Below are 27,528 nucleotides of genomic sequence, written 5' to 3'. Positions count from 1 at the left end.
TCCATCAAATCTCCAGTGCTCGGCGTCGGATAACACGTAAAACGTTATACATCAAAACTGTACAGAAAAGAGTCCTGGGTGAAACTCCATGGCTGGTGATAAAGAAAAGCGGTCTGCAAAAGTGTTACCACCCTTTTTAAGTCTTAAATTGGATGAAAGCTGTTATTTTCATTAGCACAGTATACGCGTGGATAATTCACAGTGAATCCTATAATCAATGACTTCCACCTCTTTTTGCTTTATATATTGTCTAGGGTCACTTCTCGCGAATGCAATGATCCTTTTGAAATTATTCCCTGAATTATTTGGTTCATTTGTTCTTTCGTCAAATGAAATTTGTAGTAATCCCTCTGCCTGGGAGGTTAATGTGCAGAATTTGCAGATACAAAAACGGCATTGTACCTTCGTGCCATTTGGCTGGAATGGAAGGAGCTTTCCCAGCTAGATTTCTGGTGCAAATACAGCTTCCATGTTAGATGTGTTGACTATTCATCTTTTTTCATCTCAAAAGATCCTGCTGTATCTTCAATAATAAACAAGATCTACCATCTATTTACTTTTCAGATACAGGATCATAAATCCAGATTAACTCCGGGGAAAATAATGGAGCTTTGGACATGTGAGATCAGGGTCAGAGACACCAGATGTAAGCAATGAAGATCCATGCAAGGGAGAGCGAATTTGCCAGAAGAGATGAAAAATGGTAAGTGCTAATTGCTGCAAATCTCAATACAGAGTGATTAAGATACTCGCTTGCCTACTTCCCTTTGTTAGAGTGTGGATAATTTTTTTTTTTTTGATGATGATGGTGGCTTTCTTTTCTGTATTCATATTATTATGTGTGACCTATTTTCAAAACTACTATCCTTTATGCGATATGGAAACTAAAATTGCTGTACAGGATCCTCGTTTTGTACTGGTCAAACAACCCAAGAATATACTTCCCATTTAAAAAAGCACAGTCTATTGCTGCTTTTGTTTGTCCTCTTCAAGGAAAGTCAGGAAAAGCTCCTTGGTGCTTTAACAGGCTCTGCCAAAAAAAAAAGAAAAAAGTCATAAGATATTTACTTCGATGTTTTATCACCAGTATGTAATTATGCAGGAAAATGCCAAAAGTAATTGCTGCCTGTTGCTGTTGCGGTGTTAAAAGGAGCACTAACACGGCACTGTGCTTCCACTCCATTTTCAGATCAGATTTGCACAGGTTCCTGAACCGCGCACTTTTCAGTTCCGTTTCTTCCTGCCAGCACTCCCACTTACAGCTATTGACATTTATTTCCCTATTTTTGTCTGAATAAATGCAATTTATTGGAAACAGCTACACTATCAAATCAATAAGACATATGGTACCCATCTAAATACAAATGAAGTTGTATGTGTGATAATTCCTCTAGGGTTTTAGAGCTGCATCTTTTGAAATGGTATCTGCGGAGAAGGCGTAGTGGCCCGAGTGCTGTAACGGCACAGAAAGCTGGGTGTGTCACCCTCAAATGACATTGGTCAGTTGTGCCCACTGGCGTTTATGGATGAGTCTTTCCTCCTTTGGTATCAGCAGCCTTTTCTGGGCTGGAGAAGCCATCTCTAGCGGGGAGCCCTAACACCTCCTTGGCCAACCGTGCCTCCGCTGCCCCTGGCCCCGGGGCTGGACGCCGGGCAGGCGGATACGGAATCCCATCAGAGCTCAGGTGGCACAGGGTGTCCGGGGTCCCCAGCCCACCCTCCACTCAAGCCAGGCCTGGGCACTCAGGGTCACCTCCGTCGCGGTCTGTCCGTCTGCGGGGACAGCGCTGGCGCAGCCCCGCTGGACAGCCCGCCCCGGTATTCCTCATCAGAGAGCAGGTCTCCGTCAGAACGGAGGGAAAAGGTATTGTTGCTAAGTCAAAATAATGTGTTCACATACTGCCAGGGACGGACAAAAGTGGTTGAAGCGGCAGCGATGTGCAACTGAAGAGGACACCTTGCACCACGGCTTGTCCCAGCGAAGAGCCGAGCGGCGTTCCCGTCACCCGTCGGACGTGTCCTGCAGAAGGACCCCTGGGGGTGCTGGTGGGATGGGGCGGGAGCACAGACCTCCCCCGGCCCCCAGAGAGACACCAGGCTCTGCCGGCACGGGAAAGCCCTGGGCAGCAGCGACTGCCCCGACCCTGCACGGGGGGTGGGCAGGAGGGGAGGAAAACGCCTGTTCTCTGAGAAAACCTTCCTGCGTGTCTCAAATACAGGGGGGTCGCTACTAAATGCATGAAAGAAATACCCTACTGCTCTCATTTATTTATACCATTTACCCTATCATTTATATTTATGTTATTTATATTATTTATCCAATTTATGTATTGCATTATTTATATTCTTTATATCATTATACTATTCATTACATTTAGCTCAGCTTTTGTCAGCCCATGTATAATGTAGATATTAATTATTTTCATCTCCCCCTAGTACTTGGGCAACTGCAGTTCAGGGGTCAAGGTCTCTTCTTACTTCAGCTCTTGCTTCATATACATGCATACATTTTTATGTAGATGAAGTTATATACACGTGGATAATAGAAAGCCTTTTTTTCAATCCTTACTAATCAAAATGTCTTTAGACTTAAATGAATGGTACAGAGGAAAATCCATTGTCCAACTTTCTGCAAGTCATAATCAGGATTGGGCCATGACATTTTCCTAGCTCTGCCTCAAGGGCCAAGGGTACGTTTAGGCTACAGGAAACCAAAGAGACACCTGGATGGATAAACGATCCCCAACCGCTGGCACAAGTAAAGCTAAGCACATGCATGGCATCTGTGTGCTCGTGCTCGGCACTTAGTGAAGTCTGTCGTCCGTCTGAAGACATTTCTTGAACCAAAGGAAGGTGAAGTCATCGAGGCAAAATCTCACTGCCCATTACTCCCGCAGCGCACCTACCTGATGGGACGCTTTCCATTTAGCTGTCGAACAGTCGTAGGCTAAAAGCCTGCAGAGAAAAATGAATTCTTTTGCTTGTTAGTTAATCCTTGCATAAATACCAAAGTGTATTAAATCCATTTCTTTGTTAAAATGAAGTACAACCAAGCTATTTACAACTGCGCGCCAGGGCCTTCTGATCTTAGTGTGTGATGGGAGGGGAAAAAAGGTTTGGAAACCTCTTCTGGAAACGCTGCTGGACATGAATTCTGCATCACACATGGATGGGATAGCTGGAACGAAGTAACGGCCACGTGTGAATGGTTGGAAAGTACTGCCTAAAAGATCATATTTTATGTTTAATTGAAGAGTTGTTGAAATAAGACAGAAAAGATATTTCTGACATTCGGGGAATTAAAAATGTAATTGAGCTTAACTGATGTGATACCGATGACCTTCTTATCTCTCATCAGAAAAATCGTAGCACCCGTTTATCAGAGAAAAGCCCGAATTTCAGCAATGGGGAGAGGATATGTGTATACATGCGGTTTTCCGTGACTTTGACCATCTGTTCTGCTGGTGTTCAAAGTCACGTCTTTACAAGAAGACAGTAAGAACCTATGTCAAAATAGGGAGGTGAAAGATCAATAAATATTTAAATTAAATGAGATGTTAATCAAAGGCAGGAAGGCTTGTGACATTTACCCAGGCAAACCTGGGGAACTCGGGGAAGCAATCACTTACGTTAGTGATTATCTTCAAGAGCTCGCGGGCGTCCCAGCGGACTGGGAAAGGAACGAGAGTATTTATTTTTAAAAAGAGGGACCGAGGGAATTACAAACCAGTCAATCCGCATTCAGTGCCTACAAAGGCAGTGAATCAAAGCATCAAGCAGGCGATTTGTTAGCAGCCGACAGTAATAAATAGAGCTGGCTGCAGTGATTTTCAGTTTCACACCGATTTGGAGGCTTTACTGCTGGTGTCAGTCCAAAATGATAGGTAGGCTTATCCAGGAGAATAAGAAAGAGATAGAGCAATATCATAAATATTGGCAACTGCCTCTTTGCTGCAGCCAGTGCACTTGCTGACTGAAGTAGTTACTGCAGTCAGAGCTTGCTTTCATTTCTTTGGGACTTTCATACGTTTCGCACATTCGGGTAATTTTTACAATCTTCTGTACTTGTTCATCACGGCATGAATATATTTTATAAATGCATTTGGGATAATGCGCTGTTCACAAGCATTTTGCATCAAGTACCTCAAAGAATAAATGGAATTTCTTATAAGATTTCCGCGGCTGGTCCCCCATACTTATCCTGGCTCGCTGAGGACCCAGAGTGGAAAACTCCTCCTGCAACTGGAGCTTGATTTGAGACCCTGTTGCCGTTTGAAGAAGGCACAGCGCTGTCGGAGCTGGGGCACTTGTCTGTCCCCAAGCACAGCGCTGCCCGGGCCCTCCCGCCCTCCCGCTGCACCCGCCTCGGGCCCCGGCTCTTGGGATGCAGGATGCTCTCGGGATCGGGTGCTGGCAGGAGGGACACCTGGCAGACAGTAACATCAGACGGATGGGCCACAGGGCGAAAACAGGCTTTTGGCAAGAAAAAAGGGGTTATATGAGTCTGGAGGATTCAGTGCACTTCAGTACGCTTGGAACCCCAGCGTGGCTCCTCCAGCTCACGAGAATTTTCCACCTCAAACCAGGGCTTTGCCAGGCTGGAGGAGGCTGCGGGGTCTCTCTAAACAGCCTCCAAGCTTCCACCTCGCCATCGGTGGCCATTCTGTATCTTAGATTAAATGCAGTTTGCTTTTCTAGTGAGTCACCTACATCATGCCATGCATATTGGATACTCAAGAGGAACATTCAACGAATGTCTTCCATGCGCTGTCTTCAAAGTCTTTCACCATTATACCTTCATATCTACATAAAGATTTATGCATTCCTTTTGGCATGGAAAAAGGAGTGAGCTGACTTTGGGTTTGACTCCTTAAGCACCCGAAGTCATTTGTATGATAACGCTGCACTCAGAGCTCTGCATGTTGTCTCCTGTGCTGCTCTTTGGAGTTGGCAATGGAAATAAAATACCTTAGCATGGTGTCACCAAAATTATTAAAAATTCATATTTGAAATTTTCTTGTTCTGAGAACATCAGTGTATCAGTAATTGACTGAAAGATTCTGGAAACTTAAATAGGCTATAAAAATAGTTTATCCTACATACTTCAAATTCCTCAAATAGCAGCTTGTGTTTTCTCAAACCTGAATTTTTCCTCTCCCCTCTCCCTTGCACCACTCTCCCTCTTCACCGTAGACTTCCAGGAGCGGAAGGTTGATTTCATTTTTTCATAGTTAAATTATTCAGCGAGAGCTTGAGATCTACGGCTGTCATGTAATTTTGCTCTTCGGCATGTCACAGCTCGAGCACCCAGCGTCGCGCTGGAGGAGCCGTAAGTAGGTCGCGGCAGAACCTTCCCAGAGTCACTTCGTGCATCTCTCCGGTGGCACCGCTCCTCCCGTCCTGTCCTGCCTGCCTTTCTCCCTGAGACGCCTAGATCTCAGCTTGCAAATTTTATCATAGATTGTCCCAGTGACATTGCTTTTAAAGGCTTTGATCAGCTTGGAAGTCCTAAACCAGATGAGCTGAGATAATCCTGCACTGGCATTTTACTCTGCATCATAGTGTCACTCTTCTACTCGTCACCTCCAGGCGAGAGAAGCAGCACGTCACAAGAGGATCCAAGGAAGAAAAAGTAAAAATATTAGCAAAGCAGAAACTCTTTTTGAAGCTTCTCATGTAGAAAAATACTGAGTGATAAATAAACTGCATTCATAAACTTTTAATTATCAGTTTGGATTCACAAGTGACATAAGGGAGGACGCTGGGAATGCACCCCTTCAATCGCGTCCCCTTCCCACGGAATGGGGCTGAGGCAGCTCGGTACTAAACGCAGACGTCCAGCCCCTGCGGATCTTGCTGAATCAGGATGTTGCTTACTTTTTATTAAAGTGCAATTCATATTTATTTCTTCTTTCTAAATTATTTTCTGCTCTCTCTGAAGTGCTAAATTGTTCCTAACCAGGATTTCCCTGAATGAAACTGGAGGAAATAAGAGTTTGTGTTTAATTAAATAAGACCTAGCTTTGGCCTGACGAAGTTACTGCGCCTGAAAGATGCAGACATAGAAGCTGAAATGTTTAGAGCTATACTCAGGTCCTGTAAAAGCCCATTAATTATGAAAGCTGAGCAGGCTCCTCACAGATTTTGGGCTGAAAGAGTTTCTGTGGGAGCCTGGCAGGAACATGGGGGTGTCCCTACGGGGACCCGGCCTGGGCACCGTGGGCTCCCTGCTCCAGCCCAGCTTCACCCTTCGCATTCCCTGGTCTTAAATAATGGCTGGTTGGCCATTCCGCTAATTAGCCAAGATTTGTAACGGTCCAGAAGCAGCATTTGAAGAATCAGCAGGTTTCATTTTCCAAACTGCTTACATACAAAGGCTGTATAAAACGGCTACTCAAAATTAGCTAAAAAGTTCACAGTACACTCCTAAAAAGCTCTTCCTACGGAAGGTGTTTTGCCATGGGATTCCAACTGTTTTTTGATAAGCAAGGATCTCAACCGCAAAGCAGTCAACTTTTTGCAACCCTGATACCAAGTGACTTCGCATAATAAGAATGTGAGTTAATTTTGCAAAGCAACACATTTTGAGAGAAGAAAATGGCTGGCGTATTTGCGGTATGAGATTATCTACACATGAACAGTTGCGGCTGCTCATTATTTTGCCTGCAGAAGGTCCTGCTCCTGTGGGTGGATGGGCCTTGCTATAACAGAAATTACTGGTGAGCGGTGTACGGGCGCTGTAAGAGTCCCGAGCACAGGGACCGCGCACCCTTTCTCTGACAGTCTGTAGGACACAGTCACGTCTGTCACTGCACTCCACGTTTTCCTAGGAATCACTATTTTTCCCAACGAACGGGACGGCACGCTACCTCCGCTGGCTTCCTCAGCACCTTCGTAAAAGCAGGTGCTCTCACAGTACCCTGGGAAGGGTGAGAGAGATGGTTGCAATAAAAACGCCTTTAATATCAGCCGGCATGAGACCAGAGCGCCATTCGGACGAGTCAGAGACAGCCCCGATGCCTCCCGCTGGTGTGTAGTTAATGCTGCCCCTTTACATCATTTTAACATATATTTTATAAACAGTTCTCCAAAACTATAGCCACATATTACCACCCTGAAAGCTCTTTATTTTAAGCAATCGTGTAAGTACTGGATGTTTTCAAATAGCACTGCTCTCCCCTAATCTTGTTTTCATAATGAAATTTATTTAAGTCTAATACGGGCCTAATGTAGAGGAATGTGTCTTCTGCACCTCAGAATGAATGTTAAAAGTGTAAATTCATTATTTCTCCTTCAGTAGATCTCCTTTTTATCTCTGTTCTATAGACATTAGAGTAATATTTTTCTCCTGAATACACTGATGAGGATCCAAAACTAATTTTCACAAAAATGAGAACTCCTTAAAAACATGCTCTTATCATATCGTGCAGGCTCTTTCAGCTGTACCAGCGTTCTTCACTTTAATCTCAGCTTTCATTTTTAAGTGGGTCTTTTTCTTTTTTAGCGTTTCTCTCCCCGTGCAGCGGCGAGGGCCGGGTCTCCTCCCTGCCCCTGCGCAGCCCCTTCGGGAGGGTGAATTCCTTTTACTGGCCTGGGGGGTCCGTTTGCACCGGTCCGGCCCGGGGCAAAGGGGAGGGAACAACGCATCAGCCCAGGAAAAGTCTGGGAACTCGGAAATTCGCCCCGACTAAAGACCCCCCCCGCTTCCGATCCTGCTTTGGGACAAAGGGAAGCCGGGTGTTGAAGGGGACTTTGCAGCGCCTGGGCAGGCAGATCTGCCGTTCGCTGCGCGCTGCCACGCACCCGGTCATCACCGCAGCCGTTCACCGGGCTGAGGAAACCTTTGCTGTAAGGTCTGCAGTCAGTCATTGGGTTAATCACTGCCAAAGAAACCTTCTCAGTTTTCAGAGAGTTCGTATTCTTAAAGACAAGCACCAAAATCTCCGAAACCCCAACTCTAATTATTTAAATATTTACATTTTTACATATATTTATGTATTTTTTAATATATGTAATTTATAAATTAATAAATTTATTTATTTATTTATTATATAATAAATAAATTAAATATAATTTAAATATTTACATACAATATTTACATATTTACAATTTAAATAATTACAATTTAAAAATAGATCAGTGTAGTTTTATTCTGGCCATAGCTGGCTCTTTTTGCATTGCTGTATGGAAAAATAAAGAAAGATGAATTCCAATAGAGCAGTTATCCTAAAAGCTATTATCACAAAATGGATTAACTCACACCACTTTGTTTGAACAATAAGTTTTGGAGAGAGAAAAAGATACATTTTCCCTCAGTCTTAATCCATGAAAAAGTTATTAGACATTTATTTCTCAATTGGCATGGTGAAAATCGATACATGTTTTGTGAAGGTGTGTGCAATTTGCTTTAAGAATTTGTACTTGCGTGGTCTCCAAGTACCATGAGTTGTTTGGTTGTTCCTTGTTCCTAAGCCTTTATAGATTCTCCTTTCTTGTCCGTGATTTTACATTGCTATAACTTTTCCCGACCCACTGAGGTGATTCCTGACGTTCAGCGCTGGTTGGCTCAAGGCACACTGAGATGCCGCTCTGTCCATCAGCTGGGCCGTCGCTGGCGAACAGACCGGCTGCTGCCGACTCCGTCCTCACGCCCAAGCCTTCAGGATGGGGGCATTTGGTTCTCAACCCTTTGCAGCAAGAAATAGCTTTCCGTGAACATCAGTGGTGCAAATAAGAAGGCAAAGTAAACGGGTGAGCAAGTTCGGGGCACAGAAGCTGCATGGGAGTATGGGCAGGGCACACTGAGTAAAATAAAAGACTTTTGCTTCTGCAGCCTTTCCCTAGATAAATATCCTTAGGGTTGGTCTGAGGATTTTCTTTTTTTGCAGTTCTTTCCTAGTTTCTTCTAGGAAGTTCCACAGTGCCATGAGACCACCTGCTATATCACATCCGTAACCAATTCGATATCATGAATCACTGAATCACATAATATAATGTAATAATAAGCAGGTTGGACTGCAGCGTTTATTAGCTGATGTCCTCTTAAATAACTTCATGCTGAAACAGAACCCTTCAGTCAGTTTTTTCCACTTACCCTGCTGTTCAGGGGCAAACTAGGAAAATGAAGGAAAAAATGAGAGCGGAGACAGGCACGGCTACACGTCTGAAACCTGCTCGGCCATATGAAGAGATATTAAAAGAATACAGATATCCGAGCACATTTTGCTAAAGAAGGCAGCCTTAATTTTAGCTGGCTGGCAGATGGGGTTTCTCATTAGCCTGTCTTTTCATCTTATTTCACGCAATTAAGTAGGCTCGGGAGGGACCCTACGGGACTGGCCACCTTCCAAGGGCTTGCGCAGCCCAGGCTGCACAGCTTCCCGCGCCGCAGCCCACCGCCCTCGCCTGCCGAGTTGTTTCTCTCGGCATACGGAGCGGAACGAGGGGCCTTTCTGCGTGGATGGGGTTTGCAGGGCTGCAGCGCTGCGATGGCCGCCGGGCCCCGCGCTGTGCCCTGGGCAGGAGCGACGGCCGCGGGACGTGTCAGATGGACAGCACGCCTGGCAGGGCTGGCGTGGGGGTCTGAGAGGAACGGGGTGCGTTACACCCTTTTCCAGCTATTTCTGGAGCATCGGAGCACCTGCCAAGATAAGAGGAGGCCTCAGTCAAGTGCTTCCTAGAAGGGGCAGGAACAGCCTGAGCCAACAGAAGAATCTCAGTACACCCGTATTTCCTGGATGTACCCGCAGTTTATAAATGGCGTGTTCAACATCCTGAGAGAGACCACTCTGACTTTCCTGTAACAGCACAGGGAGATGCTCTAACGGTGCCACCGCGCCGGGCAGTGTCACCCTGTCCCTCCACAGCACTCTCCTGCTGAGCCCAGACAGAATGTCCCCTCCCAGGGTGCACCCATGGCAGAGCCCCCTGGCTCCCACCACACCCCAGGGGGGAGCAGCAGGAGGAGGCAGCATGGCCCAGGGGCTGCAGAGCAAGGGATGTGGGTGGGCAGCATCCCCAGGGTACCAGCATCCCTCCCTTCTTCCCCCCAGGGGCTGCAGGGCAAGGGATGTGGGTGGGCAGCATCCCTGGGTACCATCATCCCCCCCTTGATCTCCCCAGGGGCTGCAGGGCAAGGGATGTGGGTGGGCAGCATCCCCCGGGTACCAGCATCCCCCCCTTCATCCCCCCAGGGGTCATGGGGCAGGCGATGTGGGGGGGCAGCATCCCCCAGGTACCAGCATCCCCCCCTTCATCCCCCCCGGGGGTCATGGGGCAGGTGATGTGGGGGGGCAACATCCCCCAGGTACCAGCATCCCCCCCTTCATCCCCCCCGGGGGTCATGGGGCAGGCGATGCGGGGGGGCATCATGTCCTGGGTACCAGTACCCCCCCCCTTTATCCCCCCCGGCTCACGCCTCCCCCGGCATCGCCTCCCCCTGCGCCTGGGCATCGCGGGACCCTCAGCTCTCCATCAGGCAAAGCCATCGTGTCACTCTCTCCTGTCGGGGCCACTCCTGAAAGCTCTTATCTATGGGAGTAATTCCACTGTTCAAAGGGACTATTGCTATGACTAAAACCTGCTCCTCGGGATTTATAGGACAGGCCCCATATTTTGCAGTCCATTGATTCAGTATTATTCCTTTGTTCCCATAGAAACGGGGCGGGGGGGTTTAAGGAGTAGTTCGAAGCTAAGACAATGAAAATAAAACAAACCCCATCAAACCTTTGTATATACATGCATTGGGGAAGAAAATAAAATCCTTGACTCCTTTCTGCATCCTGTAAAGCAGAGTAATTTAGTTGGGGAAAAAAAAACCCCAACCAACCCACCCTCTCGTAGATGTGATCCTTTTGAATTGTTTGCTTTTTTTTCTGAGGCAATTTCAGCAAAATGCTTAGCAACACGTATAGAAGGAACTGCTAAATCTTTGTATTAATTCTAAAAACCTCCATTTCTTATTAAGTCACAAGAGATAGCTCTTACTTTGTTTCCAGCAAAAGGTAATTTGTGCTTTATTTTATTTAGAATGTTGCCCACCGTGCTGGAGAAGCGAGATTTCTTAATTGCTTTGTTGCAAAAACAATTTATGTGGGTTTTTTTAATGAGTTTAATTTTCTTTAAAGTTTTCCATGTATAAATGTGGCAGCATTTTGAAATCAAATAAATTATCCACATCGCTGCCTCAGTTCCCCCATCATTAAACTAGGCACTTGAAGATGCTACCTCCACAAGGCTCGTCGTATAGAAAATATGCGTACAGAGAGGGAGTTTGAGTTGGCGTTTAAAAAAACCCCCCACAATAAGCAAGAGAGAAAAGGAGGGGGATGATTACCTGTATCCAAGAAGCTCTCCTCCTACTGCAGACGGGGGGCCGAAGCCAAACGCGGCGAGCTGCAACCCAGAGATGAGGCTTTGAGAAGGTGTCGGCAAAATGTCGGACGATGCAAAGGAAATCACACCGTGCTTTCCCTCAAATCCACCTTTAAAGCAACTGATGCTGGGCTGGGACGGCGCACAGGTGAAACGAATCTCGGTGGCCTGTATCTGTGTTTTCTTCCATCGCCGTGACCAAGGTCAATGGCCGTCGGTGAGAATGCGGCCGGATTATGGCAGTAGAATAAACCCCCGGCAGTGTGGGACCCGGTTTACAAGAGAGGGGTTAAGAGCTGCAGAAAGGCGTCAAGCTGCAGCCTACGGGCTGACAAAACACAGAACACCCTGCCCGGTTTGCGTTGGACTACATGGACGGGTATCAGCTTTGCTAGCGATTCAGTAAATATTTGTGGTTAGCACATGTAAGGATGGTGACTCGTCTGCAGTTTTCCCTGTCGTCAGCGCTCCGCTCTGGTAAACACGTGCTCCGTAAGCAGGGCTGGTGTGAGAAGGAACGCGTCACCCCAGTCTGTCCCCCGGACTCCCAGGGCCCCGCGAGCACAACAAACAGCCCTAACGGCCCCAATCCACCCCCATGCCTCCCCCGTCCGGGTCCCAGGTGCCCACTTCAGCCCAGGACGGGGCCCTCCATCCTTCCCCGTCTCCATCCGCCATCCCAGCCTGAGCCGGGACCTGTCCCATCCCCTGCCCGGCCGTCCCACCACTCAGCCCCCCGGCCCCCACCAGGGCAGCTGCAGCAAAGGCTCTGAACAGGGCACGGCTGCATGAAATTCTGGGGAGGCTCCAGGAAGAACAAGTGACCCCGGCCGAAATCTCCAAAGCTGCCTTAATTTCCACACCTGGCCGTCCACCACAAGCTCTCAAAGGTGCAAGGACTAGCCGTGAAATACACGCACCGTTCTCGTTTGTAAGCTGCAGGCTATAGTGGTTAATTTACATGATATATAAGTTTTAGCGATAAAGAATTCATGAAGCAAGGGTTGAATCCCTCCGCTGCCAAGCAAATGGGAACATTTCCACCACCGCAGGCTAATGATTAATTTATACACAAGTACTGGGAGAGCAGACAAAAAGTCCTGTTTATTGTCTAGACAGGAGCCGGTTCCACCTTTCTTGCCCTAAAGAGCATTGCCATTTCTAACATTTGAGCAAAACCCATCAATAATTCTCCAGGAAAAGCATTAAAATCAACCTGCCAATCTAGTTTCGCCAGACAGGAAGGGCTTGGGAGGGAGGTTTAGCTGTATGTCATATATTATCTTATAATTTCAGGTACAAATTTTGCAACGACCCTATCACAATCCCAAAACCGCATGAAATCCTAAAAACTGTCTCTAAAAAGAAGAGAGGTTTGTGCCAAGAGGAGTTCTTGTCACGTCTTGCTCGTCTCCAGCCCCGAGGATCGTGTGGGTGATGGTTTGACAGTATTGAACTCTCCTTGCTCTCCCCTCCCTGGCGTCTGGGGTGCCCGTGCCCCATGTTGGGGGGGCCCGTGCCCCATGTTGGGGGTGCCGCTTCCCCTCCCCGTGGCACAGCCCTCCCCGGCCCTGCTGCTGCCCTGCCCCAGCCGCGGGGGACGGAGGGACGTCCCATGGGCCGGGGCACACAGCAGGGCGCCGGGGAGCCTTTCTCCACGCCGACAACTGGCGGCAGATGCGTCTTCTCAAAAGATTTGCTCAAGCAGATTAGAAGAACTTTTCACCTGGTGCCTGCAAAAACTACAGGTGTCAGTGGGAACACTTGGTCAAATAACAGTCTTTAGGTCCGCTTGCTTGCTGCCTTCCTGGCGACCGCTCCTTCAAGCACTGGCCAGCATCTGCTTGCCTTGTGAGATTTGTGAAGTTCACAGCCGGAATTATAAACACGTAACTCTGACTGACTATACATTTCATAATTATTTTGAGCTTTGGCATTTCTGGTCTAGGGGAAATATGCAGACCTCTGGTTAAAATTTTGTTTGGGTAAAAAAGCCAGAAAACTTCACTTTAGAAAGGGACAGGGCAAGAGGAAGTAAAATTGTGTTTATTAGACTAAGAGTCGCACTTCCTTCCTACGTTTTCCCAAGAAGCCCTCCACAGATGAAGAAGGAGGATGCCATGGATGCTGGCCATGGATGCTGGCCACCCACCAGCTGTCAGCCACCCGGACACAGCGCTCCGTGGGGCACACGTGGCGTTTGGGCTCATGGCTCCCAACAGGATAAAAGGACACTACGGCCTGCGAAGGAGGAGGCATTCTGGGGAAGGAAGGCAACCAAAAGGGTTCTCTTCTCTCCTCCCCTGCAGCCAAACCTTTCAGTGGTAAAGCAGCAGAAACGCGATGTTCCTCTTGAGCTGCTGCCGCCGAGCACCGGCACCGACCCACGCCTTCCTGAGAACAAGGGTGCTCCGACTGCGGACACCCCGCGTCTTCCTGGATGTGCCGCCTCCACGAGATGACAACTCTAAGAGTAGTGTGACAGGGACAGATAATCAGTGCTGTATGACACGGCAGCGGTGTCATTCTTGAAAGTCCCGCTGTCCAAAATGATGAATTAACATGGTGGCTCTTGTATGGCACAAGACTAAGCAATGACAGCGCGGTGGTGGAGCAGGTCACCGCCCGTTAGATGCTCTGGTGCTAGTTATGTTCAGCGGTGCCTCACTATTTCAGAGCAGTTGGGCTGATTTTTTCATTCGTAACAAATAAAGTTCAAAAGCCATGGGGCTCACGGGCCAGCCCAGGACAGCCACCAGCATTGCCGGGCACTTCCCTTGTCAGGCTGCTACCCTCAAAATGCCTTTTCCACGTAACAGCGCTATGGCTTGAGAAATGCTGTTCCCAAAGTGTCTATTCCCAGATGAGATGTTATTACTTATTTTTGCGTCCGCAATGTGTACCTGGAAATTAAGAGATACTCACGAAAATGACATCTCTGGTGACCATCGAGTGTGTGAGGCTGCCAGCGCACCTTCCTTACATTTTGTTTGCTCTTGGCATGAGCAGTAAGTGCGATTTTGATTCATTTCTTACATGGCTTTTGGCGATTCACCTGGGTTTCCTCTCGGCCGCGGTAATCCCGCAGGATGTGCCACCCGAACTCGCACTGAGCGATCAGCAGGGGCTCTGCCCGACGGTGAGACCTTGTTCTGCCCACACGTCAAAGCCACACGGGCTGTAAGTTCATACGTTTGTGTACACGAGATGCGTATTGCAGAGAAACCCCCTGCCCGGTCCGAGCGGTGGCAGTGGGGCCACCGAGGCCACCCCTCCGTGTCGTCTCCATGGCAGACAGCAGCACCACGGCTCCTCTGCAGCCCCCCGGCCACTGCCAGGCGTTTGGACACACGCTCCAAATGCAGGCAAACAAACCATTTTATTTCCAGTCTGAGCAGCGTGTCAGCCGGCGGCAGGCTCAGTGCCACAGGCGCTGCACTGATGACCAAGAAAATAAAGAAAATAAGGTGCTATTTCCCTTCCCCGGTTTGCAGCCACACGCCAGCCGTGTCCTGCAGGCTGGGCAGGGCGGGATGCCTGGGAAGGGCTGGGATGCAGCCCTGGAGCATCCCCGCTGCCGAGCCGGCACCGGTCCCCTCCCAGCCCTCTGGACCCTCCGCACCCCCCGCACCATCCGCACCCTCCGTCCCCCCCAGGGAGCACAGCACTCAGGGCCGGCAGCCCCATCGCTCTCCTGGAGAGCAAACGCTTTTTTATCTCTTCCTGTGTGAGCTAATAATGTTTTTTTAATTGAAACGTGTTTGGCTTCTCCTTCTTTCTTCTTGTTTCAAATAAGTTCTGCCTCTGCCAGCAAAATAAGAGAATAAGAGCCTGTGTTGCTGGGTTAGGTTTTGGGTTTTTTTGTGGGTTTTTTTTCCAGAAAATGCGAGGGTTTTTTCTTCCTCTTTTTTTGCAAGATTTCAGCTCTTTGACTTTGGAAAAGAAATCATTGTGGAGAAAGTATTTCTTGAAATGATGACAGAAGCAAAATTATATTCCTTTGTAGAAAACAGGGGCATTTGAAGACAGGCTTAACGTCTACAGTCTTTGTTCCGGGAAGTGTGAATTCTCCGGCTCCTGGACCATTAATCCTTCCCCGTTCTTAGTTTTTGAAGACGAACATTGCAGAGAATGAGGCATTGTGCTTGAAAGGTCTTTTCAGAGAATACCTTTTCCCTCCACAATATGTTGCAGTTCTCTGATAATTTCCAGGATAACTCGGCAATTCATGGCTTTTTCCTCATAAATATTTATTTTCCCAGGACTCCCTGGCGTGAAGGGGCTCGCAGGCTGGTCGCCGTGTGCCGGCTCTCCCCGGCACCCCTGGCACAGCATGTTCCGCACCGGCGCCCGCCGGGCTCCTGCCCACGGCTCTGCCCTCCCGGAGGATGCTCCAGCGCCCGGGAGCAGGGCGCCGGGTCTCCTCCTGCCGCCACCAGCCCAGGCCCTGAGGGTGCAACCCGCTCCCCGGGCTGGGCATCAGTCCTCTTCTCCATAAATACCAGTCCCACATTCGTTTTCCTCTCCTTCGCTGGCTCCAGCACCTTTTCCTACAAGTTTTCAAAATCTGCTACCATGAGGTTCAGAAAATTCACCGACTCCCTTAGCACCTTAGCATGGATAGCAGGTGAAACTAAATAACGTTTTCCACAGATTTCCTTTACCAAGTGCTGCTCTTAGAGTAACTTTAAAAATTCTTCAAATACGTCTACTTTAAGCTAGATCTTAAAGACAGAATCACAGAATGAGAGGGGTTGGAAGGGACCTCTGGAGATCACCTAGGCCAGCCCCCACGGATAGTTCATGACTTTTGAGTCAGCTTAAGTTTAGTTTCTCCTGTTTCTCATTCCTACCGGATCTGCTTTACTTTGCGCAATTATTCAATCCTGGTATATTAGTCCTTGCTTTTTAAAATATTTATTCTGTCTTCAGTGTGTTACCCATCGATGTTTCTAAATGCCACCTCCTTTCTCTGGAAGTGCCAGCCAGGTTGTCCGGACTGGGTGCTGCTCCCACGATCTGGTTCCCATGTGGAAAACCTCACGCCCCCCCGGTGACAAATCTGAGTGGTCCCTGGTTGGTTCCCGGCTCCTCGGCGGGCTGAGGGAAAGCTCTGTGGGTCCCTGGGGGGGTCTCAGCAAGTTCTGGTGTCACCCAAAGCTTTCACAAAACTGCGCGTCGCAAAAAGCCAAAGAAAAACGCAGGGAAACGTGCAGCGCTTCTGGAAAGCCTGTGCTTACTTTGCATTCCTGTCTCCGGAACATTTTCCTTTAAAAGGCATTGTGCAAGTGTTCAGCTTGTTTGAAAAAATGTTGACTTTTCTATGAAAAAAGGCCCCGCGGCTGGCTGCCGATGAGGAAAAGCCGGGGGTGCTTCAGGCGGGGACAGCCGGGACCTGGCGCGGGAGCTGCCCGGGGGGTGTAGCATCCTCATTGCAGCAGGTACAGTTGGGCTTTTCTGAAGGCAAACTCTTCACTGCACAAGGTGTTGTGTTATCCTACTCCTCACGGTGCATTTTATCTAGTTAAAAAAAAAATAAAAAATCCGTTAAATCGACAGCATTCCCGAAGCTGGGAGCGGCTGCGCAGCACCCTCGCTGAGGGCACGGCGCGGCACCCCCGGCTCCGCGGGCGGCTGCCGGCCACGGGGCAAGTCCTCTCCTGTGGACCCACCTCCAGATCAAGCACGGATTTGCAGGAGGATTTAAACCAACTTCAAGCTATTACTGAAATGAGTTTATCTTTCTATTTACCTTTCCATTTCTATTTATGCCTCACATTCTCTCTTTCCTGTATTGTTGTGTCTCTTCCTCCTCTCTGCCTGCATAGGTGTTTCTGGATAAAAGCCATCCTTTACTCAAATTTTTTCAGGACTTCGACACCGACAGCTTCCTCACCATGTTAAAATTAGGATGAAACCATAATATTGACACGAAGATTTTCCCTACATCTACCAGGAGCTTCCCTGTCTCTTCACGTAGAATATTCTTCTTGTGTAATCTGGTTACGCTTTTTTCTTGTACGCATTTTCTTTTTTCATGGAAAGATTTAAGACACATTTTCTATTTTGAGGAGTTGTAATGTTGTGTTTTATTATGGAAGATTGCATATTTTTAATTTCCTTCTTTGCCTGCCCGTGCTCAACTGCTGTTGGATATTTTCTCCAAATAAAGGAGTTTCCGAAGGTTTCCATGCAGATTTTACGCAGTTATCAGAAATACCTCTGGGGACGCATCCAGCTCAGGCTGACGGCTCTGCGAGGCTCGCAGTTAAAACAGCCTTGATGGGATTTTGCCTTTTGCCCCGTTTAACAAGGGGAAATGCCAAAATCGCAGGCAAGTTTACGAAGGGAGGGAAGGAAGGTAAACGCGGCGCGAGCACACGCCTGGCCGAGGAGCTTCTCTGCCGGTGACACCGCGCTGGCGCCGGGCAGGGTGCCGGTGGCTTGTGCACGCCCTGTTGTTACACAGCTCTCCATCACCCCGGCGAGGCGAGAACCTCCCAGGCAAGCAAACAGCACGGCCAGCACGGGAAAAGCTGGCGGGTTCTGTTGCCCAGGCGTACGCTTCCGCGGTTTACGTTACTGCTCAAAGTACATTAACACCCGACTGTGACACATGTGGAAGTGTGAATCTGAGGACCACTCAACGCTGTGAAGTTTCCCACTTTATCAGTTACAGAAGCATCTCGGCTAACTCGGTGCTGTGAAAATTCAGCGTTCGATACGCTGGCAATTTCTCAGCTCTTAAATGGTGTGGGGAAGTCTCAATGAGGGTGCGCCGAGCGGGGCCGGCAGCCCCCTCACCCTGCGGGGTGTGTGTGTGTGTGTACGTGTGTGTGTGTGTACGTGTGCGTGTGTGTACCTGCGCATCACCCGCGAGGGCTGGTTCCTGCCAGCGCTGCCCATGTCTGTGCCCCCCGCCTCAAGAAGACCAAGGCTCGGGCTTCCTTCCCCGCTTCTGCCAGTCCCACCAAGCCTCGGGGGGGGAACGCGCACGCTGTAGACTCCCCAAATGCCACGGGTGATACCTAAGGCAAATAGGAACTGTAGGAATAGTAAGAAAAAAGTGCAAAATAAAAAGCACAAAACCAGCCAGTCACTTCTACAGAGCTGCTTGGAACATCTGTGATGAACCGGTTTCCATCAAATACGTTGCTTTATCAAAGCCAACGGGTTCCACCGATACCGAGGATAGCCAGCAAAATCTGTGAGCGAGCATGACATGTCTCCACTCATCACAAAGAAAGATAATTGAGACACGTGGCCAGTGCAAAGCAGAGAAGGATGCTTACAGGAGCATCAAAACCACTCCTGGAATATTCACGCCAATCAATTTTAGAAACCGAGCTATCGGCAAGGAGACGCCAGCCTCGCTGGGCTGTTGGTTTGGAGATGGAGAAAAGTTCCTTCGAAAGGAATTTCAGAGCCCCTGGGCAAGGTGCTGGTTCATATATTTTATTCCCTTTTCATTCCAGAGTGAAATTACAACAAAGTCCAAAACCTTGGAAGTTTTAGCAAAATAAAACTGTTATTTCTTGCGGCTTCATGCAATGCAGATGAAAACACATTGAAAGTCTCTTTCGGCTCCTGAAGTTTCCCAGTTTCAATCTCTTGCCCTGAACACCGCATTGATTTCAGGCTTCACATTCAGCACTAAAATCTGCAGATTTTTCCCAGCCTTTCCCTGCGTGTTTATGAACTGCCTCAAGGTCCTGGTTGCAGTGAGAGAAAAAGATGACAGTTGATGTCAAACCAAGTCAAATTTTCTTGTGTAATTTTAAATAAAAGGCGTCTGCAGCCTGGTTGCAGCTCCCGAGTGCCAGGGAAGCCTGCCACGAAAGCAAACCCGTGCCCTGGTGCCGGCACGTGGCGGTGCTGGATGCAGCAAAGCTGGTTTCTGGGGTGGAATCCACGTCTTGGTGTCGTCATGGAAAACACAACCGTCAGCTTGTGTTTCTTCAAAATGTGGAAACAGGAAAATAAAATCTGGATGCCCTTCATCCTCCAGTATACACACGATGAGTGAAAAAAGAAAGGAAGGCTGGAGCCTTCTGGAGTGTTAGCCAGCCTGTGCTCGTAGCAGATGTCTTGTTTATTTTATCACGTGGTACTTGAATAAATAACGGCAGCCTTCGTAGCAAAGTCCGCTGACAGCAGTGCGAGAGCATGGAGGCTGGGCAGGACAACGCTTCGGGTGTATGCAAATTGTACAAATCATATACGCACACACCTGGCTGCCTGAGACTAAGGCCCCATTAATTGCTCAGATATTCCCAAAACAGATGTCTCAGATCCAGTATATGCCTTTCGTATACATCGCTTGCCTCTGTGGCAGTAAAAAAATACATAAAACGAAAACCAAAAAAATCATAAGAAGAAAGAACTAGCCAACATCTTCTCTGAGGAAGGGTGTAGACCATCACACCACCTGAAGTACTGGCCATAAAGATTATTGAGGTAATTCTTCCAGTTACCCAGCGTGTAAAGGGGGAAATGTGATTTTTGTGAGGCGATGGCTCCAAGGTTGGCTGACTTCTCCAAAGCTTTTCTGAAAGATCAAAACACCCCCATGATCAAATCTGTGCGTTGCTGCCAAATTTTATTTGTTTCTCCTCCTGAAAGGATCCTTTAAACCACAGCTAGGTGGGAAGCGAAGAGAAAGGCGCCACGCTGACATCTAAAGACATTGATATACGTACAGCACAGTGCCTAAAATCCCCGAATGAAACAAATCTGCGCGTCAGCTCCCACATCTAAAGCAAATCCCTTCCTGCTCCAGCAGTGAGATCAGCAGCAGGCTATCCCAGCAGTGCGTTATCCCAGCAGCGGGCTATCCCAGCAGCAGGCTATCCCAGCAGCATGTTATCCCAGCAGCAGGCTATCCCAGCAGCAGGCTATCCCAGCAGCAGGCTATCCCAGCAGCAGGCTATCCCAGCAGCGGGCTATCGCAGCTATCCCAGCAGCGGGCTATCCCAGCAGTGCGTTATCCCAGCAGTGCCTTATCCCAGCAGCGGGCTATCCCAGCAGCAGGCTATCCCAGCAGCATGTTATCCCAGCAGCAGGCTATCGCAGCTATCCCAGCAGCGGGCTATCCCAGCAGTGCGTTATCCCAGCAGTGCATTATCCCAGCAGTGCGTTATGCCAGCAGTGCGTTATCCCAGCAGCAGGCTATCCCAGCAGCGGGCTATCCCAGCAGCATGTTATCCCAGCAGCAGGCTATCGCAGCTATCCCAGCAGCGGGCTATCCCAGCAGTGCCTTATCCCAGCAGCGGGCTATCCCAGCAGTGTGTTATCCCAGCGGCGGGCTATCCCAGCAGCTGCTGTGGCCTGCAGCACCCCGAAGCATGAGCCAGAGCAGCCGGCATCGCTCTGGGAGGGGATCCCTCTCCCGGGGCTTCCCCAGGCAGGGGCTCTGGGCGCTGGGGCAGGGATGGACACAGCAAAGCCTGGACTTGGCCCCAGACCGAGCCCCACAAGAGTCACCGCCCTGGTAGGGCCGTGGTGCTGCTGGTGAGTGATCCCACAGTTACGTGCTTTATCACACTTCCACAGAGGTCACAGGCTTCTAAAATGGCATTTTGCTGTGCAGTGTCTCGCTCTGGTCATGGCTCGACAGCCTTTTATCTCCAGTTTTGGAAGAGAAAATGGATCAAACCCGGTTCACTAGAACACTTGTTCTTTATCTGTCAGATTTGACACGCTGCTCATCCACACCTCTGCACCGCGATGATCCCCACGGGCGGCACCAGCAGCACCGCGCTGGCGCGGGGGCGGAGGGGACGGGGGAGGTGGGCTGGGACGTGGGCTCCGCTCTCCCTGGGGACAGTCATGCTCAGCCTGTCCTGGGCTGTCAGAGGGGCCCGGCCGCCGCGGTCCCCGTCCCTGTCCCCGGGGGAGGCTGCTGCTGCGGGGGGTCCCTGAGCTCCCCCAGGCAGGCAGCCACCGGCAAGCTGCAGGAGGGCAGCTCAACGGGCAGCTTTACCGAGGAAGGGGCTCCATCCGTCAGACCCCACCTCGCTCTCCTCCGAAAGCACGGACAGAACCTGGCGGGGAAAAAATCTGCAGTCAGTGCAGCTCAGGTGCTGCCCTTCTCTGCCCCAAACCGACAGACTGGCTCAAACCAGAAGCAAAAAATGACTCAAATTTGCAAGAGTTTAAGAGAAAGAGATTATCAACAACACTAAAACCCCAGATACTTCAAGCACGACATCCTGCGGGAAGTGCTGAGGCAGCCGGATTCCGCGTGAAGATTATTTTATGACAATGCCAGGAGGTCGGGGAGCTGAGCACAGCTCCCAGCTCTGCCTGAGCACTGATAATTCCGAGAGCAAAGCCCGCAGTCTCCCCACGTGGCCCACCGCGAAGCTGAGCTGGGCAGTGGCAGGGACGAGCCCCCCGCGCAGGACTGCTGCGAACGCCGGACCCCCCGCTCTCCCCCCAGCTCCCACCTTCAGGGCAGAGGTGTGGGCTGCGGGAGGGATGGGTGCAGAGTCAGCCCCCGCTTCAAAAAATTTCAATATTGCAACTCAACTCACTGTATTTTTATTAACGGTCTAGATTTTGAATTTTTGCATCTTATTTTGTTATACTCAGAATAGGATGTGGGATGTAAAACCAACATTGCCCATGGCGGGGGGGTTGGAACTGGATGCTCTTCAAGGTCCCTTCCAACCTAAACCATTCTATGATCCTATGATTCTGTGTTTTCCCATCACGGGGAGGAAAACCTGGACGCCTGGCGGGTGCCGGAGGCAGGAGGACGCTGAGCCCAAGGAGACGCTTTGCAGACAGAGCTGCCATTGGGAGCGCGGGGCAGCCCCGGGGCAGGGACCCCGCAGACACCCCTCGCAGCATCACTTCTCGCAGCGCCCCGGGCCGGGGCAGCCAGCACAGCCGTGCCGCGGGAGGGATAAATTACCGTTATGGACCAATTCCACCAACCCCCACAACAAACAGCCACCGCTGCTCCTCTGCAAGGCAGAGCATCGCCCTTCACTCACCCACCTGCAGAGGGAACTGGCCCAAGCCACGCTGCCAAACCCGCTAGGATTTATCACCTACCAAATCTGAAATCTAAACACAGGCTTATTTTCATTGCACTTTGCAGCTCTCCACTTGTCATCTCTCTAGCGTTTCAGCACTCCTGGGTTTGAAGAGCCAATGTCAAAAGCCTTTTGAACTGCTTTATATCTATGACAGGCGTTTGTGTCTGTGTACAGACATATATATAATGGTTCGCTCTGGTACCTGCCACTCCCCTCTAGTTCGGGGTCTGTGGAAAATTGTGGTTTTAAAGGTTTATGGCTTAACTTCTGCAGTTTGCCTGGGTGAGACCTGACGGTGTGTTATCAGCCCGGAGCTGACACTGCGCGCTCACAGCCCCGTCCTCAAAACCCGCACCGCAGGGTTTTGGTGTGCTGGGGACGTGCTGGGGGCGTGCTGGGGACGCGCAGAACGCAGCGCGGACGCTGCCCACCGTGTGAACTGGAGCGGGTGCGTGTCCAGCGCCGGACGCAGGGACGGCAGTGGCACAAGGGGCCGGAGCGACCCGCGGGTGGCCGAGCACCGGAGCCGGGAGGGAACGGCGTGGGGGGCGGCCGGAGCCAGCGGGACCCGCCAGCACCCGCCATCGCCTCAACGCCGGCGTCTCTGCCGAAGGAACGAAACCAGAAGGAGTTCAGGTTCAGAAGAAGGACAAGCAGGGTCTGGGCTGGGCAGAAGGGGACGATGTTGCTGCCTGTGCCACTGGAAGAGAATCGCTACAAATAAATCAATAAAATGGACCCTTTTCTCCTGTGTCTTGAGCCTCAATTCGGGCATTAGAGATGCAATCTCTTATCACCATATTGCTCATAAAATCATTTTAATAATTACTTTCAAGCCTGATCACACCTCCTATCATTAATAACACCGGCCTCGTGCAAATATAGCAAATATTAAATAATGGAGATTCTTTAAGCATATTACTTTCAAGGCTGAACGTATTACTTTCAAGCTGAACTGTCACTTACCTACTGGGGTGCATTTTTCTCAAAGAAAAAAAAAAAAAAGGAGCCTATACTGTTTTGTTTAGAGAACATAAAAAGGAACTATAACACTGAGAAAGCGAAAACAGACCACGAAGCGCTGTTTGCTTTGCCTGTCCTTTTTTTCCTTCCTAGGGTAACTAACACTTCTTGCTGTTTATTGCGCACGTGGTATTGTATTGTATGGTATTGTATGGTATGGTACTGTATTGTATGGTATTGTACTGTGTTTGTCATGAAGGGGCTTTCTACAGGTACTCCTGCTCTGGAGCTCCCTCCCCGCCGGGCCTGGCTGCGCGACGGACGTGGAAAGCAGCTGGGAGTGCCCCAAAACGCTCCAGACACACACGCTGTTTCACAGTAAGGCTGTGTTTATTTAAACAAGACCTCTCCTACACCCGCACCGAATAAAGCGTGCCATGGTCATGTAGTTGGCTTTGCGTACGTCGCATGAGCTGCAGTTTCAGGCTCCTGACAAAGAGTTTCTGGGAAGTGCCTTTATCTTTACGTGGAGGTCCCAGCACCGCTCAGGTAAGACGCCCTAAAAGCACCATTGCATTGGAGGAGAAAGCCCTCCGCAGAACTAACGACAACCTGTAAAAGTGAAGAATGAAGTGACAGAAGGAGCAAAAATTTTATCACACCCAGCCAGTATGGGCCCAGGGAAATTTATAGAATAAGGTTAATAAAAACAGGATGGAAAATCAATAGCAGAAGGAAAGACAGGCACAAATCAGCATTTATTTATATATTTATGTTGAGTGCCTCATTCACTGCTGGCCTGCTAAAGAGATATCCCAAGAAATGCTGAAGCCGCACGGTGCTCATCCCGTGAAAACCACGCGGGACCCGGCCCGTGCCAGGTGCGAAGGCGCAGCTGATATGAGAGCATCGTCTGTCCACGTTTTGAAGTCAAAGCGGTGAAACTAACCCCATCTAAACTCTCACATCTTCCAAGTCCTCAAAAGATTGCCTTTGCAAATACTTTTCTTATCAAATATGATTCGTACCATTAATGGCTTTTGCTTGGCAGTTCCAGATGACTAATGAGCTTGCTAACAATGTTCTCACGCCATCCTTTTGCTCAGAATATGTTTAAATGATCTGGCTGTAAAACCCACGGTAGTTAACACGAGTTCACGGTTGTTGCTACTTTTTCTGAATGCACTGTCAAGGTTCCTCAGACTGTGTGCTTTCAAGGTTACCACAAATTAAAAGCTCTTTTGGCTTACTCTTCAGAAGTTTAATGGCAATCGCGCTATATGCGGTAAATCAACCCTTGAAAGGCATTTACGCAGCAGAAACACATGGACAAATATTCCTCCCCACCAGCACCACAGCCTGGCGCGCGTCCTCCCGCACAGGTCCGCCTGGGCCAGCAGCTGCCTGTCAAGCCCCGGGAGGGTGCACTGCCGCAGGACTGGCTAAAAACACGGATGAAAGGAAGTCATTTCCTATCAGCCTCTTCCAGAAACTCATTTCTGTTACTTAATAAGCAAAAGCTTCCAAGAACTGAAGGAGGAAATACATCCCACCCATGTCAAAATAAAAATAAAGATGACTCTCAAATGCTAGCATCTCAGGTCAAAAAAAATTACCCTTCAGGCGAAGTATTGTACAGGCTTGCTACAGAGAAGGCATTAATCCAAATTCATTCTACGTGCGCTGGCTCCTGCCCCTTTTCCTTCTACCACCTCTCGCCATCTCACGCGCTGGCCCAGCTCGGCCGGAGAGCTCTTCCAGGTGCTTCCACACCAAGCCTGCGTGAGCCAGAGAAGGGGTAACCGAAGGAGGGCAGTGAATTAAAAGGGCTGAGGTTACTGTGAGTTACTTCTCCCTCTGGCTCCTCGGCTGGCTGTTGGACCACGGTGGACTCAGCAGTTGATGCCAGCTCCCCCCGGGCGTCCAGCAGCAGCCGGTCCCTGCGTCACCTCTGAGAGCCGCTCCCTGGGCACCCTCGGGAGCTGCACGTCGGGTGACGAGGGGTCCGGGTGCCCTCACAGAGGTATGTAGTGCTGGTTTGGCCACTGGAGGATCTTTCCCAGGTCTCCAGGCACCGCTGGAGCGTGGGTTTCCCTGCCAGCTCCCCGCAATGGCTCAGTCACCCTGGGATGGAGGGATGTCCCCAGGCGCCATAGTTTAGGCAGATGAGTCACACACCAAGAAGCACCAGCAGTGCCTCCTCCTGGGCTTGCTAAGATTCGTGTCGGTGGTTTTGCCCTTTCTCTGCCATTACAGAAGAACAGAGAACTGTCCTTAGCATTGCTTTGGGAAACGAGTTTTCAGGAAGAGGGAAGCTAGGGAAGCGTTTATACAGCATATTTTAAAATGAAGCAGTGTCTTCTGCCATGAAAGAATCTCTTCTGCTCATTTTAAGTCTCATAACATGATCGATAGTCAAACAATTTTTCAGCTCCAGCTCCCGTGTATGTGTTAACTTGCAATTATGCTCACAGTGTGTAGGGGCATAGTGCAGTATCGACAAGAACGGAAATATCTTTCTAACTCTACTGAAATATTTGCCCACATCCCACTTGTTTCCTCCTCTTAACCTTCCTGGTTATACGTTTTATCTTCAAAATGATGCAAATGTTGCTAAACAAAAATTGGTGCAAGGCAGTGAAATGTTTTCTTTGTCAAGTTGACGTAGAAAGCAACTAATTACATACAGAATTCCTGCTCCTGTAAGGTGGTCTCCAAACCTCAGGACCCTCCAGCATCTCAGTAGTGAATCTGCAACATTGGACAACAGTATTTTCCTCAAACTCTCCTTTCTTTTCTAACGCTGCTTTTATTTATTTCAGTGCTCTGCTGAGCAGCCTTGAGCATCCTGGAAATCCCAACCAGAATCCACTCTGCTGCCCTATGTTTGAACTTTGTTTTGAAAGTCGACTTTAATTATCCTTGCACTGGCTTCCAAGGCCAGATAGCCTACAGCTGTCCTGGCTGCAGCGGTCACCAAGAGAGAAATCACCGGGCTGGAGGCAGGAAGAGGCCCTCAGACAGTCTCTTGGCCGCAGTACCACATCATCATCCTGCTGAACAGCTTTGGGCTGTGTTAATGCGTGGGCAAATTAGGCAGCTCATCCATTGGTGTCACCGAGGGTCTTTCCATTAGTTTTAATGGGCTTTGGGTCAGACCCTTCCACAGGAGCGGTTAGCGAATGACCAATCATAAAAACACCTTCTGGTGACATGTTAAATATTCTCAACCATATGCAAATATCCTCAGCTGTTGATGACAAACAGCAGCCATCCCTCGCTTGCGCAAAGGCTCACCGTTGCCAAACACAGCCCCGAGGTTTTCACGGCGCCCTGTGCAGGTCGCTGTACGAGGAGAGCTGCCGCCACCGCTCGAGAAGCTGGCTCAGGCTGGTGGGGACGGGTCTGCACTGAGAGGGAGCCTCGGGCCCCCCTCCGACCCACACACCCCATGGCGAAACGAGCCAGCGGACGGCAGCTCGGCAGCCGGGTAACGGCTTGGCCACTGTCCCCCACGCCACGTCTGTGGCTGGAGATGAGAAACCGGAGCTGTTGGTGGATGAAGCGCCCAAATGGCAACACCCTGCGTGGAGCTGTGTGGCTGGGCTGGAGCTGCGGGCAGCGGGGGCCGGGAGGTGACGGCACGGCAGAGACCGCCGGCGGTGCTGCTGGAGGCAGGGCAGGCAGGCACCGCGCGGTGACAGCCCCCGCCTCACCCGACCGGGGCCCGAGGAGTCCCCCCAGCACAGACTTCTGAGGGCAGAGGCAGCAGCGCCGCCGAGAGAGGAACCCCCGCTCTCCCCTCTGCGCAGACCAGGGGATGTCAATCTGCAGCCAAAACACCGAAACCAGAGATTCATTTCTCCTTTCTCGTCCTCCTCTTTGTGCATGTATGTAATTGACTTTAATTAAGCTCGCATAGCTTCTAAACCATGAAACCTAAATATCTCTGGGATCAAATGACAGCATCAGGAGAGAAATTACTGCAGCATGACATATAAATATTACTACTTCACAAATGAATAAGTCTTAGATTGTTTTTCTTTTCCCTAGATCTTTTTCTTAAACTTTGTGCCTGCTTGCTCTTCTGCTTCTCCTTTGGTAAGACATCACCAGCAACAGATAAATAGTACCCAAGAGAGAGCAG

This window comes from Chroicocephalus ridibundus, chromosome 8 (genome assembly GCF_963924245.1).
Source record: "Chroicocephalus ridibundus chromosome 8, bChrRid1.1, whole genome shotgun sequence".
NCBI lineage: Eukaryota > Metazoa > Chordata > Aves > Charadriiformes > Laridae > Chroicocephalus > Chroicocephalus ridibundus.
This window is presented reverse-complemented; position numbering follows the sequence as displayed.